Genomic DNA, 20,482 nt, shown 5'->3' with positions numbered 1-20,482 from the left:
AAGATATAAATTAAAAAATTCTTCTATATGACAAAGCACCATAAACAAAATTGATGCATGAGTGACAAATTAGAAAAAGATATTTGTAACACACAGGACAGATAAAAAGATAATATACCAGATAAACTGGAAGAACTTCTATTATCAGGTAAAAGAGAGAAAAAGGATAAATAATATTTGGAATGGTGGACAGATAGAGCTACAGATAAAACAAAGACAGTGCTATAGGTCCATTTTTGTCAGAGCTTCAAAGAACAGATAATCCATTTCTTAAATAAAATACTTTATAGAGAAAAGGGGAGGAACCACAGCCGAGTTAATTATGAGGTTAGTATTAGCCTCATACCCAAACCAGAAGATGAAAGCATACGAAAAGATTTGTATAAGACAATTCCACTTACAAATATAGATGCAAGATCTTACATACACACTAATGACTCAATCCTTTAACGATTGTACATTTATATGTCATCCGTCTAAACCTTATAATTTATAAGTATATAAATACCTACAACTGTGGTATTAGTACCAAAAGCACTTGGGTCCAAGAACATGACTCCCTTCAGGCGGGAAGACATTTGTATCTCAGACTGGAGGTAAACAAGGGCTTGACGTTACCGGGTAACGTATTGTATAGCTTGCAAAACAAGAAGACTGGAGTAAGTATTCTGAATTCTCGAGATTTAATAGAGCTAGATGGTAGATTTAAAGGTGTTATATATTAGTCTTTATGCTTTATTTGTGTAACCCGGCAGGACCCCTGGGCCTTCCCAGGGAAGGCCTACCCCATGCCCTCTGCTGTAGCTCCTCTCTGAAGTACCTGAATAATAGTATTTGATGCACATTTCCTGAGTTGTTTTGCAGACCTGAAAACCCCCCACCAAGATGTTAACTGCTTGAGGACCCTCAGCACATAGCCCCAGGGCTCCTGGAGCCTAAGGACTTATCAGTTAACCTCCGTGACACCACCCTGTGGCCTCACCATCAGCCAATCAGAATCGTGCACAAGTTGATCACTTACCCTGTGACTCCCCTCACCTGGCTTTCAAGAATGCTTTGCGGAAACCCTTCAGGGAGCTCTAGGCTTTCAGGGCATGCGCCACTGTAAAGGCCTGAGTCTTATGCAAGACTATTGCCCTGCAATAGACCTTTCTCTGATCCAAACTCCGACGTTTCCGTTTGGCTGGCTCGCTGTGCACGGTCCGCACGAACTTGCCTTAACATTTGAAGCATTTCATGATAAGAAGAATATGAAAAGCTCTTCACATCAAAGAGGAAAAGAAAAATATTCCCAGTTGAAAAGTGTTCAAATGATATGCAAACAAGTTCACAAAAGAAAAAAGCAAATGATGAGTAGCATATTAAATAACTCAGCCTTACCTGTAAAGTATGTTGTTGTTCATTATGCATAAGATTGTGAGAATGCAGACCTACCCACGGAATGTCAAGATCAATGTACTTTTATAAAAAGATCTTGAGAAGAGTTTAACCGTACTTATTAAAAGACTTAATATCTTGTATGTCTCTGGTCTTGAAATTCCACACAGGGGAATGTACATTAATGGAATAAAAGAATAGTGTCCATATAAAAGTAAGTGTAAGGCTCCTTTCAAAGCACTATTTACAACTGTGAAGGACAAAACGTTCTGAGTCTAGCACAATAATGAAGTGGATAACTAAGCTATTAAAAATGTTACACAAGAATACTTAATGACATGGGAACATGTGTGCGGCATATTGTCAAAAAATAAAGAAGTTAAAAATATTATGTGCATTACGATCGAAATTTTATTATACACAGAAAAATATATGACCTTACACACACACACACACACACACACACACACACACACACACAGGACAAAGAAAAACCAGGACTGGAAATCTCTAAAACAAAATGTAAACAGTGATTTTCTCTGGGAGGTGTGATTACTGTTAGTTCCATTTTCATAGTTTAAGTTGCTTGATCTATACAAAATTTCTACTGAAAAAGCTGGCTTTATTTTTGTTTTAATTCATTTTTATTGGAGTACAGTTGATTTACAATGCTGTGTTTCTGCTGAACAGCAAAGTGAATCGGTTATACATATAAATATATCCACTCTCTTTTAGATTCTATTCTATTTAGGTCATTACAGGGTATCGAGTAGAGTTCCCTGTGCTATACGGTAGGTTCTTTCTATCTTATATGTAGTAGTGTGTATATGTCAATTCCAATCTCCCAATTTATCCCTCCCCCCCTTTACTGCTTGCTAAACATAAGGGCTTTTTTTTTTTTATAAAATAAGAAAAACTCAAGTTGAACAAAAAGAGGAACACCTTTTATTACAAAGGTCATCTCTAAATCCTTAGATTGTTGAATTATCATTGCACGTTATCTGTGTTTTCTTACATGAAAGCACATTATTCCTCCTTTACCCTAACCTTTCCTTGTCTTGTATTAGAGGGATAATATAATTAGTTGCTTGTCTCATTAAGGCTGGTTTAGTGATCAAGGCATTTCTTGAGACAAGGCAGATGTTTCTGATTAATTTACTCTGCTTGATTAGACTAAAACTCTGAAATGGAAACATTCAGCCAGCTTGAAATGAGCTTTGCGAGTTTGTCATGCTAAAAGGTTGTAAAGCTTAGAATTATACTGAGCTAAGTAGATGTACCTGAATTGACTGCTGCTGTTTGGTTATTGCTTTTACTGTTCTGAAGTTAAAATTGTCATCTTTTGACGTAAAATATGATACCCTTTATGTACACTTTCCTTTAGTTCATTTTCAGTTCAACTGAAGAAACATCTACTCATGTTCTCCTTCATATACTGCCCAAGGAGTACCAGAGGGGGCACAGAGTCAAGGTGGACCGGCTACCTGCTAGTGCTTTGTGCTCAGGTGATGCATTCAGATGCATGTGTATTGGGAGACGGGGGTGGCCTTCTCGGGAGAAAGAGTAGTGTGAAAAAGAATGCAGGTGAGAAATGGAACGTTGCCTCTGCCACATCAGGAAACAAAGGATGTCACGGCCATCAGCCATCGCAGTCACCTCCTTGGTGAGCTGTTGAGCCTCAGGGAACTCACAAAGAACACCTGCCAGCTAGCAGCCATCAGACTGCAGCCTCTCCCTAGGTGAGCCCTACGGAAACTCAGGATGTGAAAACACAGGATACTGGCCCCAGACAGCTGAGATGCATGTCAAAGGAACCATTTCAGTGAGCCCAGACGCTTGCATCTTCCCATACAGAGAAGAGCGCTCAATTCCTTAACTTGAGATACCTGGTTTTCTTTTATTAACAGTTGCCTTTTGTTCCTACTACCTGCGCTTTGTCGCAAAACTCTTACATATCTTAGCTCCCCCCCACCCCTCACCTCCTCAGAGCAGTTTTCCCAGGGTTACTTGAGTTGCTACCTCCTGGGCTTGAAGTCCTAAAAATTCCCACCGAAGAAATCACAGCTTCTAGGTTGTGAATATATTATTTTAGGCGACAGACATCATCTTCAGATTCTCCTTCTGCGTTACAGCAGATCCAACTTGGGCCCTGCTCCTGCCTCTCCAGGATCATCTGCTTCACCCCCACTTGGCCACTACCCTGGCCTAGACCTTCCGTAAGTCTTGCTGGTACAAACGCACTAGCCTCCCAATCAGTCTCTGCTGTCTCTTGTCTTTCCTTTCCCTACTCTGATAGCTACATTTCTTTCTAAAACATTCCCTTGGCTCAAGTATATGACTGATGCACCAGGCATTCTTCCTCATGCTGGGAATACAGCAGTGAATGAGGTAATGGGCTCCCTGACGTCCTGAGACTGACCACCTAGTACTTTCATTTATCTTATTTTATTTTATTTTTTTGGCTTGTGAGATCTTAGCTCCCCGACTAGGGATTGAACCCACGCCCTTGGCAGTGAAAGCGCGGAGTCCTAACCACTGGACCGCCAGGGAATTCCCCATTTATTTTAAAATCAGAAGGAAAACAACTTTTAGGTCAAAGACAACGGTTTATATTTGTCTTTATACCAATGAAGTTGTAAAGTATAATGTTTAAGTATACTTGTATGGGGGAAGGGACCACAGAGGCAAAAGTGCCCGGAGCTCATAAAAGCCACGATGCAGCCTTGGGACAGAGCTTGAGGGCTGCTTTAGAGTGAAGATCAGGGACCATCTCCTGAGGGGATACCTTGAATTTGAGGAGACAGAAAGCTAGAGGACAGAAGAATGGAATAGAACAAGGATAGAAGTTGAAGAGATAGAGTCCAGTGAGCCCTGACTGAGAGCGGCCGTCCCAGCCGGTGGTTTGAAGGTCCCTGGTACCCTTCAGTAATAGCCAACAGCAGGGTATTAAGAATGAGACGGCAGCTGTTTTGGAGGAGATGGAAGGAAAGACTAGGAGACTTCCTTAAAACTACAATGTTGGGGAAAGATTGATGGGATGATCGATGGAGGAGGAAACGGGTTGAATATCTCCTGTGTTGGTGTTCCTTCACATTAACTTCTTTTGTGCGCCACAATTTCCACATATCTAGGTGCTGGTAACATTGTCAGGGGAAAAATTTGTGGAACTGAATGAATAATTGAATCCTGTCCAAATGGTACTTCAGTCTTCATTGTGCTCTATAGAGCCAAAGCCCACGCCTGCTGATGTTGGAGAGAAGGCTAGTGAACTAATAAAGTCTAATGAAATGACTTTGCAAACTGTTCTCTCTTTGGACTTTTCCAGTCCTTAGGATGAGTTAATGTGACTGTCCCCATCTCATGTCACATTTGCCTGAGTAACTTCCCCCTTCTCATCCTTCCCCTGATATTATTTAAACTCTAGTGAAGGAGATTATTAGACATCTAGCTCCTGACTCACTCTCACTGCAGCCAGACGCATTAATCTTCTAGAACGTTTTCATTTACCAAAGAGTCTGTGACTCATGCAGACACACAGAGCAGTCAGCGGTCAATTGAATTGGGATCTGTCTCCTACTGCTTGGCCTTTCCTTTTTTCCAGCTGTACTGCTCAAAAATATTGCTTAGACCAAAGTTCTGAGAACTAAAACAGTGATTTCTTTCTCAGATGTTATGGTGCTAGCCTGTGGAATACTCACACACTTGTCTTTCAAGAATGCACTCGAGGGCTTCTTATCCTATGAAGGATTTTCCTCACTGTCCCTCAGCCTCTTGCTCTACTTGGAATTAACTCTTTCCTATTTTATACCACCCCATTCTGACCATGCATCATAACGGCTGAAGAGTCTGAATTCTGACTCTGAATTCTGAGATTTGCCTGGGTTACTTCACTTCCTTTTGTCTCAGTTTCCTCACTTAAAAAATGGTACAGTGTCTTTTCCTAGCATCATCCTTTGAGGATTATTTTAAGAATCAAATGAGTTAATACATGGAAAGCTCTTAGAACTTATTAAGAGTCAACACATGTTAGCAACTTTTTAATATATGTCCTTCCTAGATTGTAAGCTACTAACTTGAATAAGTAGTATGATCCCCTGTTATTTCCCCAGGTATGGTCCTGGGGAAATAACAAGATCCCAGAGGAGAAGCGGTTGCATAATGTTTCTAGGAAGCCTGGCAGTTTCCTGAAGCATGGTATGTGAGCAACAGAGTAAATCACAAGTAGCCAAGAGTAGCAAAAGTTATCCCGGAGATCTCTACCCCAAAGGATTCCGTGGGGCTTTCTGTGCTGTCACTGCCGACAGAGGACCAGATGGGAGACGGACATGTCACAGGGGCTGATGTGGCTGAAAGACAGGGAGGAGGAGATAGACCATAAGGCTGCCCATTCCCAATGTCAGCACTATTTATATCCCAGAAACTCAGACCCACGCCTAAGAGAAGGGTGAAAACGCGATCAGAATTCTGAAAATAACTACGATACTGTTTTTGTCACTCCTGCAGATTAGGAGGAGGTCAAAATAATATGTAGGTTGAATTATATAAAAATAACAAAAAATATCTTTCTTGCATGCTTGAGTAGTAGACTGAGACTATTCCTGGTGTCAATGGCCCTGCAACTACGGTCCAGGCAAGGTCAACATAGTCAAGAGAGGAATGAATCGTTCTCTCTTACCCTCTTCCTGGGACAGGGAAGAGGATGAGGTGAGCTGCCTTCTGCTTTTGTATCTGGTCCCTCTGTCTTCCACTGCAAAGACAAAGTGTGTAGCTAGGCGTGTTGTTCTTAAAGCCACTGTGGTGTTCCTGCTGGCAGCCATGGTTTTTCCCAAAATAGTATTTCAAAACTAAAACCGTACTTTTAGTCATTATTTGAATATCCCATTGCAGAACCAAGAGCTGACCTTCATGCTGGTTTTGTTCATCTGTGTAGTCAAGCTGAGAAAGTTATGTCACCTCAGTGTATCCTAAAATAATGCCAAGTATCTGTCTGACTAACTAGCTGGGTAGAGTGGACAGTTCTAGAAGAAGAAATACACAAGCTTTGGAACCAGTCAGACTTAATTCTAACCGTTCTTTTATTTAGTAGCTATGTTGGTTGGAATGTCGTTTAACTTGAGTCCCAATATTCTCATGCATATACTCTAAGGTATAAAATTAATTTCCTAATACCTGTTTGGTAAGGTTGTTGTAAAAATGTAAAATAATATATGTAAACTACTTAATGTAGTTCCAGGCTCACTGATGCTTCTCAATAATAATCTATCAATGGCCAATCAAAAGTTCTTCAAATTAAAACAAGAAGCCAGGAAGAAAAACACCAACAAAATTCTAATGTCATGTATCATGAAAAATAACACATAGGGAGAACTTGTGAAAAAAATATGAGGTCATTTTCAGGAGAAATCAGGAGATGTGGAATTAATTTAAGGCTTCAAGTGTTTATATATCTATGCACAGTGCCTGGGCGAAAGTCAAATAAACCTGTAACTTTAAAACAAGTATCAATTCAGCTTAATGAATTCATGTTGGGTATATTTCAGGACTCTTCTAGGCTCTGTATTTTACAAAGATGAATATCACATGGCTTCTGGCAAGTAATTTACAACCAGAAACTGGATGGACGGCATGAAATTCATGACTGAAATAGGACAACTAGAGGGTAAATTTCATTCCAAAGAAACAGCTCCAATGGAATGGGCTAATCATGTTTCTCCAAAAATACGTATAACATATAAAATGTCATGGAGGTAAGGAATGGTAGAAGACATTCAGGTGAGGACAAAAGGAAGAGAAACAAGCGATACTATTATGATTGTATAAAACAGATTTCCTGGCCAGGTAGGAGGTATCGAGGATGGAGGATGGCTCTTACTGGAGAACGTAAACTGGCTGAGAGGGAACATGTAACTGTGCGGAGGGTTTCAACTCTCAAAACATTCTGCGGGGAATATTACTCAGCCATAAAAAGAAACGAAACTGAGTTATTTGTAGTGAGGTGGATAGACCTGGAGTCTGTCATACAGAGTGAAGCAAGTCAGAAGGAGAAAAACAAATACCGTATGCTAACACATATATGGAATCTAAGAAAAAAAAAATGTCATGAAGAGATTAGTGGTAGGACGGGAATAAAACACAGCCCTACTAGAGCATGGACCTGAGGATATGGGGAGGGGGAAGGGTAAGCTGGGACGAAGTGAGAGAGTGGCAGGGACATATATACACTACCAAATGTAAATAGATAGCTAGCGGGAAGCAGCCGCATAGCACGGGGAGATCAGCTCTGTGCTTTGTGTCCACCTAGAGGGATGGGATAGGGAGGGTGGGACGGAGGGTGACTCAAGAGGGAAGAGATATGGGGACATATGTATATGTATAACTGATTCACTTTGTTGTAAAGGAGAAAGTAACACACTATCGTAAAACAGTTATACTCCAATAAAGATGTTTTAAAAAAAAAAAACATTCTGCGGAAAGCAGAACATCCGACTCTTTATTGACAATTCCGTCTGGTAGCGGGAGAGGAAGTAGCAAGGAAAATTGCTATTCTGTACTTAACTCTAACCAACAAGAAAGAGCTTACTGTTGGAGCAAAAGTTATATGAACCTTGGGAGAAATCAAGCCATCCTGGAATTCATAACAGGATGAAAAAAGGAAGCCGTGGGCTCCATCAGACCTGCGCTCTAGACTTTAGGAAAACAGATTTTTCAGAAGTTCATAAAAAGGCTGGCGTAGTTCCATGGCTAGAGAGTCCGAAAGGAAATACAAAAGTAAAAAGAGTCAGAAAAAAATATTATTTAAAGGACTATAGAAATAAAAGTATGGATATTAAACAGTCAAGAAAGAAAAGAACAGAAACAGGGACAGAAACAGAGAGAGAAGAGAGTCGACGGAGGAGACTGACATGGACAATGATGCGGAGAGACAGAGCCGGGGAGGGAGAGGGATAGGCTGGGGAAGCAGACAGCAAACTTAGGTCCATCCCAAGGTTCTGGGAGGGTGGTTCCAGCTTCCTGTGGTGTGGAATCCTCTCACAGTCAGAAGGTCAGGGGAGCCGAGAGCAAGTGACACCCACACTCACAGGTGACCCTCGATTCTCACCCTCTCAGGCTTGCCTTAAGCCCAGAGGCTGCTTTCCCTAGGAAGACTTCTCTTTCTAGGGGTGTATAATGTAGTGGTGTGACCCCTAACTGGTGTCTCCCAAAGAGCACAAAACATAGCTCAGCTCACATTTCCCAGGCATAGACTCAGCAGAAAATATCATCTACGAGGAATGTAAAGTTTAAAAAATGAAACTATACAATCACAAATGTTCCCCATTGGGAAGAAAAGGTATAGGCAGCCAAAGAAATTCACATTTAGCTGCACAGGAAGCTCTCAGCTGATCTTAGATTTAAAATACAAAAGTAGGAGGAAACATTACCTAACCAAAAGTGAAAAGAAAAATGAAATACTAAATATGGCATAAAATATTCTTAAAAATAGACTCAAGTAGGCAATCCAGAATGAGTCGAAACTTTGGAAAAATGCTGAGAAGGACAAGAAATCAAAAATTCTAGATCAGTTCTCATACTTTAGATAACTCAACAAAATTCTAGAACATCATTCACTTCTTCAGTTGTTCAATAAATTTATTCAGGACACTATGATAAGCAGGGCAAGATTGAGGTATTAAAATGAATGGCATAACGTCTATTTCCATGAGCTTGTGTTCGAATTCGGAGGCTGTGAAGAGACTCCCACCCAAATAAGTATAATGCACGGCAGGGGTGGGTGTTGGAGAATGTGTAGATCCCATTCTGGAAGCACAGAATAAATAAAATCGGGTAATGTGTCATCATGAAAGTTTGTGAGCTAGGCTTCAATATGGATAGGATTATAAATAGCAATGGGAAGTGATTATTAAACAACTTTATGGATGCATTAGTTAAGGGTCGCTAGGCTGAAGTAATGAATGTACTCAAAATGTAAATAGCTCAGGACCATTTTGAAAAGAATACGAGCTCTAGGAGCCAGCATTCATGCCAAATTAACTATCGACATGCAGTGTGGTATAAACCAAGAATATTTTAATGTCGAAAGGTATTTATGAAGAATACCTAATACATATTGAGTATCCAGTGGGTCCCAGGCTGCTACTGTTGGTATGGCCATCTTATCCATGAGACGCCTGAGCCCTGAACCATTTCAACACATTCCCCAACATCTCACAGCTGGTGATAGAGCTGGAATTTGAACCTGACGTATCTGACTCAAGGGCTTAAACTCTCAAACATTCTTTTTAAAAATTTACCGTATTATCTACATGGGTAAGGTGCATGATAATAAAGTCAGGTTGGAATAGTAGTAATTAAACAACATACTTAAAATGTTGCCTGAATATTCATTGTTAACGTGAGAGTGCCAAACGGCGTTGTATTTGGTCCTTCGTCATTCAGTAGATAAGTAATTTAAATAAAAACACCAAGAACATAATAAAAAAAATCTATAGTTTTAAAAAACCTGGGGTATACACTTAATGTATCTATACATTCGTTATTTTTACAGTAGTATTTCACAGTATTTATTACCTTTTTTTAAACAGATAAAGAAACTGAAGCTCAGACATCAAACTTGACCAAAGTCACTCAGCTTTAAACAGGGGAGCCTGGATTCAAACCCGGATTCTATCTGACTCCAAAGCCTGTGCTGTTCCACACGTGAGAGAGACCACATCACCACACTGGTGTTCAGTTCTGTTCAGTTCCGGCCACTGTATTTTAAGATGTCACTAGTAAATGATAGTGCATAGGAGGAGAACAGGAAGGGCTCATAAAATCATAAAAGTAGAATTCCACCATCATCTCTCAGGTTCTCTTCTTTGGCACTCTGCCCCTAAGTAGCAGTGCTATTGAGTCCTACCTTTGGATTACTACATGTTTTGAAGCAACTGAACACTCCGAATACATAATTTTACTTATTTTAATGACTCGGCATCCCACACTTGGCCATGTTGCAGACCCAGGGGCAGAGTTCTGAACTAGAGTCAGGGGCCAGGGATAGTGATGTTTTCTACACGTCGCTCTATTCTGTTACATTCAGAGCTGAGCCCTTGACTATCATGAATAGTGGGGAACTTTTTATCTTTACTGAGAAAGGAAGGGAGAATTCTGAGGGGCGTCCAGAGCAAGAATGAACCCAACAATGACAGAGCATATACACTATTTGCATATTACTTCTCTGTATTCCCACCCACCAAATTGTTCACTGAATCCTGAGATACCTGTCTGTGGTTCCTACAATAATAACCAATTTCTGGGGCTTCCCTGGTGGCGCAGTGGTTGAGAATCCGCCTGCCGATGCAGGAGACACGGGTTCGTGCCCTGGTCCGGGAAGATCCCACGTGCCGCGGAGCAGCTGGGCCCGTGAGCCATGGCCGCTGAGCCTGCGTGTCCGGAGCCTGTGCTCCGCAATGGGAGAGGCCACAACAGTGAGAGGCCCACGTACCGCAAAAAAAAAAATAATAATAATTAAAAAAAAATAATAATAATAACCAATTTCTGAATTAGTGAAATTCAAATTCTGAATTTGCTCCTACTTGCGACTTTCTGCCTCTAGTACTAGCATTTTCTGATGTTTTATCTCAACTTAGCCATAAAAAAATCTATTTTGGTGATAGTCTGAAGAAGCACATTTTAACCAATATTTGCTGCAGCCTCAGAGTATAAAATAGCACTTGCTTTCCCATTATGGTTTTCTGTGATCCTAGACTCATTGATAAAATGTTATTCACCACAGATATAAATGTAATCATAAAAAATATTACGGAAGAAAACTCTACCTAAATGCCAACAGGTTTAAGACAAAGGGTACCACCTAGGAATTATACCATTTCACTTACGCTATGATGACGGTGACAGTGGTGACAATAACTTGCGGATGGCAATCTGAAGGGCAGGCTGCCCTTGGTTGAACCGTGAAACGGCCATAGAGCCCAGCACAGGGCCTGGCATGTAGTAGGTATGTACTGAGTAATGAATTCATAATAATGAATTCATTGGATGAAAAACGATGCCTCTTGTGGAGGCCCATGCGAAGTAAGGTCTCGCTCAGAATAGAGATCAAGCAAGTAAGTCTCAGCGCTAATAACAAAAAACAGTCCAGGGACAGAAGGATTCTGAATCACAGAGGACACACTTTGTTATTGAAACTGAGGGTGGCAGGGATGATGGATGGAATTAATTATAGTAAGTTTAGTAAATTTAATATAATAAATTTTTGCATCCCGCGGGTGATGATAAAAGGTAACATTGATTGAAGGACTAACAGAAGTCAGGTATTATGTTAATGATTTACATATAAAATTTGACTGACTTCTCAAATCAATTGTGAGCTAGATATTAAAGCTAGGTTGTTGGTAAGTAAATTAGAGATCAGGGAAGTAAAGGCATTTACGTAAGACCACTGGCTCAGGACTTCCTTGGTGGTCCAGTGGCTTCGACTCCACCCTCCCAATGCAGGAGGCCTGGGTTCGATCCCCGGTCAGGGAACTAGATCCCACATGACTCAACTAAGAGTTTGCATGCCACAACTAAGGATCCCTCATGCTGCAACGAAGATCCAGCATGCTGAAATAAAGACCTGGTGCAGGGACTTGCCTGGTGGCGCAGTGGTTAAGAATCTACCTGCCAATGCAGGGACACGGGTTCCAGCCCTGGTCCGGGAAGATCCCACATGCCACGCAGCAACTGAGCCCGTGCGCCACGACTACTGAGCCCGCTCTCTAGAGCCCGCGAGCCACAACTACTGAGGCCGCATGCCACAACTACGGAAGCCTGCGCACCTAGAGCCCGTGCTCCGCAACAAGAGAAGCCACCGCAATGAGAAGCCCGCGCACCGCCACGAAGAGTAGCCCCCGCTCGCCGCAACTAGAGCAAGCCCACGCGCAGCAACGAAGACTTAATGCAGCCAAAAATAAATAAACAAATAAATTTATTAAGAAAAATAAAAAGGCCTGGCACAGACAAATAAATAAGTAAATATTAAACCAACCAACCAACCAGTGGCTCTTACGAGGTATTAGAATCAAATCCAATACTTGTCCCTGTGCTATGATGTGGTACCTTCCAAAGAACTTTTTAACTTACTAAGCAAAAGACCAACAGACTGACTGATACATTCCCTGTTTACGAGCCCATTCTGGCTAGCTCGGGCCTTTTCACAAAGGGCCTGCCTTATACCTTTTCCACAGACCCAGTGGCACAGTGGGTGGTACCTCCTCTCCAGGAGCCTTGGCCACAGGAAGAGGCGGCTGGAGCACAGGGAAGAGCTGGGAACTGCTGTGTCTTCTAAGGTGGAAGCCACATTCACCGCCCACTTCCTCCAGGTTCAAGTTCAAAGTACTGTTAAGGAAGAGAAAAGTGGCCGGCGTTGGTCCAAAAGAGAGCTCGACAGAGGAGAAGCACTCAGGTATTTCCATCTTCTTCGGACTCTTTGTAGATCTGCCTCCACTTTGGCCTCGCTTGCATTATTCACCATCTCTGGGATCTGCAGAACGTGGCTTCGAATCTTGCTCCTTAATTACCTGGGTTTTTATCTTCGCAGCCTGTTCAGTAAAGCTCTGAGCACAGCATTCGCAAGAGACCTTGCTTATCTATTTATTTAGGACATATTCGAAGGCATCGGAACCTCTGATCTGTCCTTTAAGGGTATCAGTATCCAGGGGGGTCTGATTAAACTCCGAGAAACTAGAAATGACAAGGTTGAAGCTGAGACTAAAACAAAATACAAGTTAATGAGGCTGAATTCACCACACAGATGAGGACATTTTTGTGGGTAGGCAGCCTGTTGTTCTAAGATCTGTACTCTGATGTTTTTCACCCAATTATGTAAAAAGGTAATTAAAAAACTTATTCGATAAGGGGAAAATAAGTTAATCTATAATAATTTGTAGGTTATAATAATGAAAAGTATAGAATCAAAATTTTAAAACCACAAATTATTAATGTAGAATATTCTAGTACAAAACCACGTTCTAACAACTACCTGAAGCTTCAGAATAACACGCAGAAGCCAGTAAAGAAACTCTTTTTTTACAAAATCCATGAGGATAACTAATATTTGTATAGCAAATGATTGTTTGCAAAGTGACCTTTCTTTATCATCTAGATTCGGAAGGGCTGAGGTCAAGTATGCCCTGGAGTCGAAATGACTACCTGCGTGAAAGAACTTGAGAACTTTGAAAATCTGAATTTTTCTGATAGTCTTGTGTCTCATTTATGAGTTTCCTCTAATGCTCCCTAACCAGTGCAAATCTTTCCTCTTTATTTCTTTACACTCAATTCTCCATCGAACTTTAAGAACAGCTGCTGCTGGCATCTGACACAGAGCCTAGTGGCACTTGCAGTGGAGTGGGGTCCCCTGGGGGGTTTCCATATCCCCCCAAGAGGGGGCTCTTAACTTAGTGAGTTCAACTCTGCCCAAAGTTTGCCCTTAACATCATAGCCGGAAGAATATATTTGTCATCGTTCCACCAATGAACTGATTAAGAGGTGCTAGTTCATACTAATAAAGCTCACCAGCCTGTAACGTATTGATTTCCAATGAGAATTACTGTTATCAAGGGAAGTGGATGGTTGCCCCGACCTGCCTCGTACAGGAGAAAACATACTTCAGTCCTCTGCTTGGTGCTGGCCTGGCTCGAACGTGCCTGCTGAGCCCTTGCAGGGGGGCAGTTTAGGATCCCCACGTTGACATGGGAGGGCATCTTCTCCCCTGTCCTGTGCCTGGACGGAATCTGTGGGCTACTGTCTCGAACCAGCTAGTTTCTTGGCATGTGTATAGTCTTTCTTCGAAAAGGACGGGATGTGATTAATTAAATTCCTTCTCAATAATCACATCTCAGTTTTGTCTCCCAGAAGTTAAATCCAGGATACATTGAGGTTCGAGATGTTCCCACGCTTGCTAGAGATGCACTTGTGAACACAAGGCATTAAGGACATCTGTCTTATGTGGAGATTTACAGTCTAAAGTTCAAAGGGTGACTGACGTCCAAGGTTCTTAAGGCTTCTCGTGCATACAGACACTGAGAGGAAAACGGAACAGGAGCTCTCTAGCCGCCACGTGTCCCTTTTTTTTTTTTTCACCGAATTTTGGTTACCTTTCTGTCGGTGATGCATTTCCTTATATCTGTCAATTGCTTGTTACCTGGCAAGGTGAGTGGCCGCGCAGCTGATCCGGGAGTATGCTGGGAGACTTCCTTGTGTGCATTCTCTGAAGCTGGAACCCAGACACTGTATGTAGGTCCCTTGTTCCAATGAGGCATCTGATGGGTACTTGCAACTGGTATTAACAAAATGTTGCCCAGCTGTATTTATAACTCTTTGTTTAGTCTTACGGGGATTTAATCATGCCACACTTCAGCCTTGCAATTATCTGAATATTCATCTTCTCGAATTATCTTTTCTGGATAGCGTTGGGACTGAAATCATGACTTTATTCCATTAAGTCACCAAAAATCAAATAGAGAAGTCTATCAACACACAGCTGTCAGCTACAGTTTTAGTCTGTGGAAGGCTAAAAGCCATCCTATTTTAATAATTTTAATTCATTTCTGCTGCAAAGATCCATTTGTGATAGTTTCCTTTTAAATTTAAAAATATTTAATAGTCCTCTTCTGACTGATGCTGTTATCTGCTGTCACATAGATGGTGTAGCCTAGGAAATATGAAGCCGGCTCCGACCATATCACATCTGAGCTCTCTCTCTTGCTTATTCTGTCTCTGGCTGATTTTATGAAAACTTGGTAAGTCACTTAATCGCTTTCTGCCTACGCATCTGAAAAATAAGTTGGATCACTGTTGTCAACAAACAATGCATGCTCTTTATCTGTCACTGCCACGGCTCCCAGATGCTCTTTGCTCAGTCGGGGAGGCAACCATCAAAAGGCAGAGAACGACTCAGCGGCTGATGATATTCTTGATGTCAACACATTTTCTGCAAGTCGTGTCTTTAAAACGATGATCTAAATGCCAATGGTTTTTTAAATGCCGTTAAAAATGAGGTTCAACTTTATTGTTTATTTGTTTTCAGACGGATGTTGGGGAACCTTACGACATGAGTCCCTAGAATCCACCTACACTGATGCTCTGTGTCCTATAAATTTCCCAGCGAGTGAAGGCAAGCGTCTCCACCTCCACCTTGCCCACCTCTGCAACCCTTGAAAAAGCCTCTCCACAACTTCCCGCCATCATTCCCTCCTATTTCCCACATGCACAGCATCCAGGTTTCTGTCTGAAAATGATTAAAAATTGTTCTCTTCTCCACGCCTTTAATGCCCTGTCCCAGCCACCCTGCCCTGTTTTTCTCGACTCGCAGCGACTCGCTGGGAGTCAAGATGAGGAACATAAAACCGACTTTCACTTGTAATGTCAGGTCATCATTGGTGAAGATAAATTTATACAGAAGGAATTACCAGGAAGAAAAAGAGCTTTTACTGACCTTCCAAAAGTTGGAGAGAGTTGATTAAATAACTAGTTCACAATGTCCTTTCTCATTTAGCTGGAAATTGAACTGATGTAGATTTTTCTTGGCACATTAATAACAGTAATATTTGGGGATAAAATGGGGTGAGGGAATCATTTTATAAAATAAAGCAGAGAAGAATATTTTCCCTTGTTTGCTTTGCTCTGTAATGTCTCTTCACCATGGCCTAAGTTTAGATGGAGATTCAAGAAACAGGCAAGGATGCCTGAAACCGAATACAAAGACTTGAAGTGGGGATTCGTATCAAAGCAGAGAAAGTCAGACTTGCAGCTAAAGAACCTAGTGTCCTTTCCAGATAAACCCTCATATGCTCATCAGCGTTAATTAGAAGATTATTTTTATCTCTGCTGTGTTTCCCCATGTAAAAACTATATTTCTCCCATGGAAAAATCAGTACTTTTTTCCATTAAACTCCTACCTGCGGAAATAAACAAAAACCAACCAACTGAGAACAAGCAAAGCTTATTTATTCAGAGCTTGCCTTCACAAGGGAGTCAACCACCCTCTCTCTTTCTTCTCAAAGGCAGGCAGAGGAGAGGGAAAGCTCTATAGTGGAAAGAAAGGAAGGCTTCAGGTCTGCCCCAGTTGGAAGTTGTAGGGAACTAACTTAGAAGTGAGGCATCCTATATGATTGGTTTAGGGTGCATATTTGGCTTTTTCCTCTTGGTCCCAAGTTAGAAGTAGGAACAACAATTATGAAAGGTATCAATTATTAATCAAGTCTTGGCCATTTGGGGCCAGTTTTATAGGGGTGATTGTTTGGCTTCCTGGGTTGTTCCTAGATATGGTGGTCTGACTTCCTACGAGTCTGAATTGCAGATAGGAGGCTGACTCCATGGCCTTGTTGTTATAGCTATTGGGTTGGTTTCCTAAACGGGTTGCTAAAGATTTGGGGATACAGTTCTATTTCTATATATGGCCTGGCCATTGTTCATTTGTATATTCCTTGTTTCATAGGATGCTGCTGCATCTTTGGGGAACCAGACGGAGAGAAGTGGGCTTGAGTTATCTTATTCTGAAACCATTTTACGTTCCCTGGAAGACAGATGCACGTAAAAACATCCTTTCTGCCCATGACTTGGGGAAGCAGAGCATGAAGTTTAGACCAAGATCCAGGGCCCAGGAAGAGCATCCCATCTATACCTACAGGTTATAATCATGGGTCAAAGTGAGACATAAAAAGTTGAGAATGTCTTTCTACAGCAGAAGGAGACTTGAGATATAACTGGTATTTTCACATATTTAGAAGAGTATCGTGAGGGAGAAACCTCTACTATAACACGCCGAGGCCAGTCAAAAGAAATAACAGGGACGTAAACTTAGTGCAAATAGAAGGAAGATCTTTCCAAATATCAGAGCTCCCTGACGATGCCATGAAGAGCATCCTCAAGAAAGAAATTTCTCCCCATTCGTGGGTTCCGGCAAAGATGAGCATCTAAGGCTGTTGTATAGGAGGTCACACAGAGAACAAAGGGTGGCTGCTGATTCTGGGATCGTAGGAATTTAAATGTTCAGGCAAGTCCTGCTACTCCCAGTAGATAACGAATGGGATATTGAAGGAAGAGTGGCAATTAGGTGACGAAGTCGTGTAAGTGAGCGACACGTTACCAAATGATAAATGGCAGGAGAGAAAACTCGGGAAATAGATCCAATAAGAGAGAGACAAGGGAAAAGGGGGAGGTCATCAGAAGAGACAGAGAGATAGAGAAAGAGATGAAGTAGAGAGGGGAAGACTGAACGAATATGAACTTTGTGTGAGAAAGAGAAAAGAACGAGGCCTAGGAAAAGTCAGTGGCTATGGGGAGATGAACACCAGGTGTTTCTTCCTGTGAGTTCTGGGTGCTTGGTCACGTCTTATACAGAAAGGACGGGGAAATCTGAGTAGGTGATACCCATCCCTGACTCGTGAGCTGGACCTTCCTGTGGGTTGCCATTTGTGTGGATTTCTGGGGAGATGCAGTTAAAGGATTCTAGAGATAATCATCATAGGGAATGCACAAGAATTAATCTCTGGACTGAATTACTGCCATTCTGCAAACCAAGTCTCTTCAGGAATTTTATTTATTCTGCTCTTACATTCCCTAATTACTCATTATTCTCTATGATTAGTGGGAAGAAGAAAGGCACATTTTAGCTATCCTATTTCAGGATGAAATCTGAACAGGGCAGCACAGACTTACTTAAGCACAATGGAAGGTTTGAGAGGAAGTCCTAGTATTTACTGTGTCTTGAGCCAGACACTTTGCCAGGCATTTTATACACAAACATTGCTTCATTTAATCCTCTCAACCCCCCCTAGGAGAGTATAATTACCCCAGCTGTCTAAGTGAAGAAAATGAGGGTCGGTGCGGCCTTGTAAGTTACAAAGGTAACTTTGTTATAAACGAGCAGAACCAGGGTTTATAATCAGATTTATACGTGGCTCTAAATCCGTAGTACAGACACTCTAACAAGCAACAAACCACAAACAAATAAACCATACATATTTATGCATATCTTAGCTAATACTTAGAAATAAAGCAGGATGAGTTAAGGAGGTCTAAAATATAAATTTCATTTTTGCATTTCACTGGTAAGATGAGAAATATATACATATATTTTTTTGCGGTACCCGGGCCTCTCACCGCTGTGGCCTCTCCCGTTGGGGAGCACAGGCTCCGGACGCGCAGGCCCGGCGGCCACGGCTCACGGGCCCAGCCGCTCCGCGGCACGTGGGATCTTCCCGGACCGGGGCACGAACCCGCGTCCCCTGCATCGACAGGCGGACTCTCAACCATTGCGCCACCAGGGAAGCCCCGAGAAATATTTTTTAATTAAAGCCTGCTCATATGTTCTGATATTGATAACTGGTAACCTTCATATGACATTTTATGGATTTTTTATTGCAATGTCTAAAAGGTTATTGAGAATCTAGTAGGGCAGAATATTCCATTATAACATTATTTACATTTGCTTTCTAATTTACAGGTTAGTCGTGAAAGAATGAAAAGGATCTTTCTCGCTGGCGACAGCCCCAACTTCCGGTAGAGACGGTCTGTTTCCTGACTGCCCGAGAGAGTTGACATCCTCTGGTATTGTTTTAGGATGAAAGCGAAAGGTTTCTAGGCAGAGTGGACTAGGTGGAAAGTGGAAAATAAGAGCCTTTGTTGTAGAAAACATAGGTCCAGGAGGAAATTAAGCAAGATCGTCCAGAATGTGGTTCAAAATTTGACAAGAGAAATGACCTCAGCCCTGTGTGGTAGTTATTAGCTTTCCCCAGACACTTCTGATTCTCCTTGGAGGCATGTGGAAGGGTTCCCTTCCTGCCCTGCAGTTAGGTGTGGTCATATGACTTGTCTGACCAATGACGTGTGAGAGGATGTGGGATTGCATGGCTCTCTTCCTCTGATTCTGACCAATACCTTTCAAGGTAGTGGCTAAGGAAGCAACTTAGGTCCTACAGGGAGGGCACTGCGTGGACATAAAGCACAAGTGAGAAATAAACATCGTTGGTTTTACGCTGGTGAAATTTGGTTGCTACCCCAGCAAAACCTAACCAATCGTGATTGATAGACTCCAGAAGGGTGGATGCCCCTGCCAAGGAGATGGACGGCTACACGTCAGTGTGCACGTATGCATGGTTGTGAGTGTGTACAAATATCTTTGTCATCACCATCAAGCCACGATCGAATGGTGAATGCTTGCTAAGCCAGGCTGGGGGAACAAGAAGAATCTTACGCAGAGAATATTCAAGTAAAGTAGCAGAAACAGGATCCGAAATCTAAATAGCAACATGAAGTGAATGAAAAATCAATAACAGAAAACTGTCTACAATTGTTTGTCAGAAAGGTTGTGATGTTAATCCTGTCATTTTCTAGATGAAAGAACTCAGGTTCAGAGACACAGCCAACCTCCTGATTCCGAATCTGGCCTGTCCCTTTTCCCTTCTTTCTTTTCAATGTTTTAAAAGCTGTACCTGCTGTTTTATTGCTCTTCTTCTATTCCACATTGCCTTTCTGGTTTACTTTTTCTTCTCACAGAGGTACAACTGTTAGCAGTTTTCTCAGAAAATATCTGCGGGCAGTATACATTTAAAGTCCTTTTATTTTTTAAGTCGGTGAAATACAATTCCAGGTTGGATAATTTATCTGTCCAGCATGGGTATTTTTGTAGGTGGCACCAGCAAAAATACTGGGGACGACTCTCAATTGGCCTGAACTTGCTCACATGACAGCCCCACCTGAAGAACAATCGTCACATTGTGTGACTAGGCCCGGGTCAGGAGCTCAGGGCCAGAGTTTGGGAGAGGAGTCCAGTGGGCAGATGTATCCCCCCTGAAATAAATAGAATGAAGACAGGTAAGGGGTTCTGAGGTTTTGTTATCAGAAACAAAAGGGGAATAGATGCTGGTTATGTGAACGTTTACCATCACCTCTGACTGGTACCTAGTAGACGTCCAGCAAATGAGAGAGTTGCTATTATTGTTGTTTTTGCCATTAACATTACTGTTAGTCAGAGATGTCTGCCTGCAGCTGTGGCTTTATAACTGCAGGTCCTGATGCCATCATACCTGAAACAGAAAGATTTGACATACTGTGCAGCCTA

At 41.8% G+C, this 20,482-nt stretch overlaps 1 long non-coding RNA gene across 1 annotated transcript in view; it reads right to left on the bottom strand.

Annotated features, from left to right (window-relative positions):
- The window catches only part of LOC136792862 (uncharacterized), a 171,961-nt gene that overhangs the window by 12,465 nt on the left and 139,014 nt on the right, over nt 1–20,482 (bottom strand). The window lies entirely within an intron of this gene.

The sequence above is a fragment of the Kogia breviceps genome, chromosome 17, assembly GCF_026419965.1.
Source record: "Kogia breviceps isolate mKogBre1 chromosome 17, mKogBre1 haplotype 1, whole genome shotgun sequence".
In the NCBI taxonomy this organism is placed as follows: Eukaryota; Metazoa; Chordata; class Mammalia; order Artiodactyla; family Physeteridae; genus Kogia; species Kogia breviceps.
Note: the sequence above shows the minus strand (reverse complement) of the source record. Positions and strands in the feature narration are given on the sequence as shown.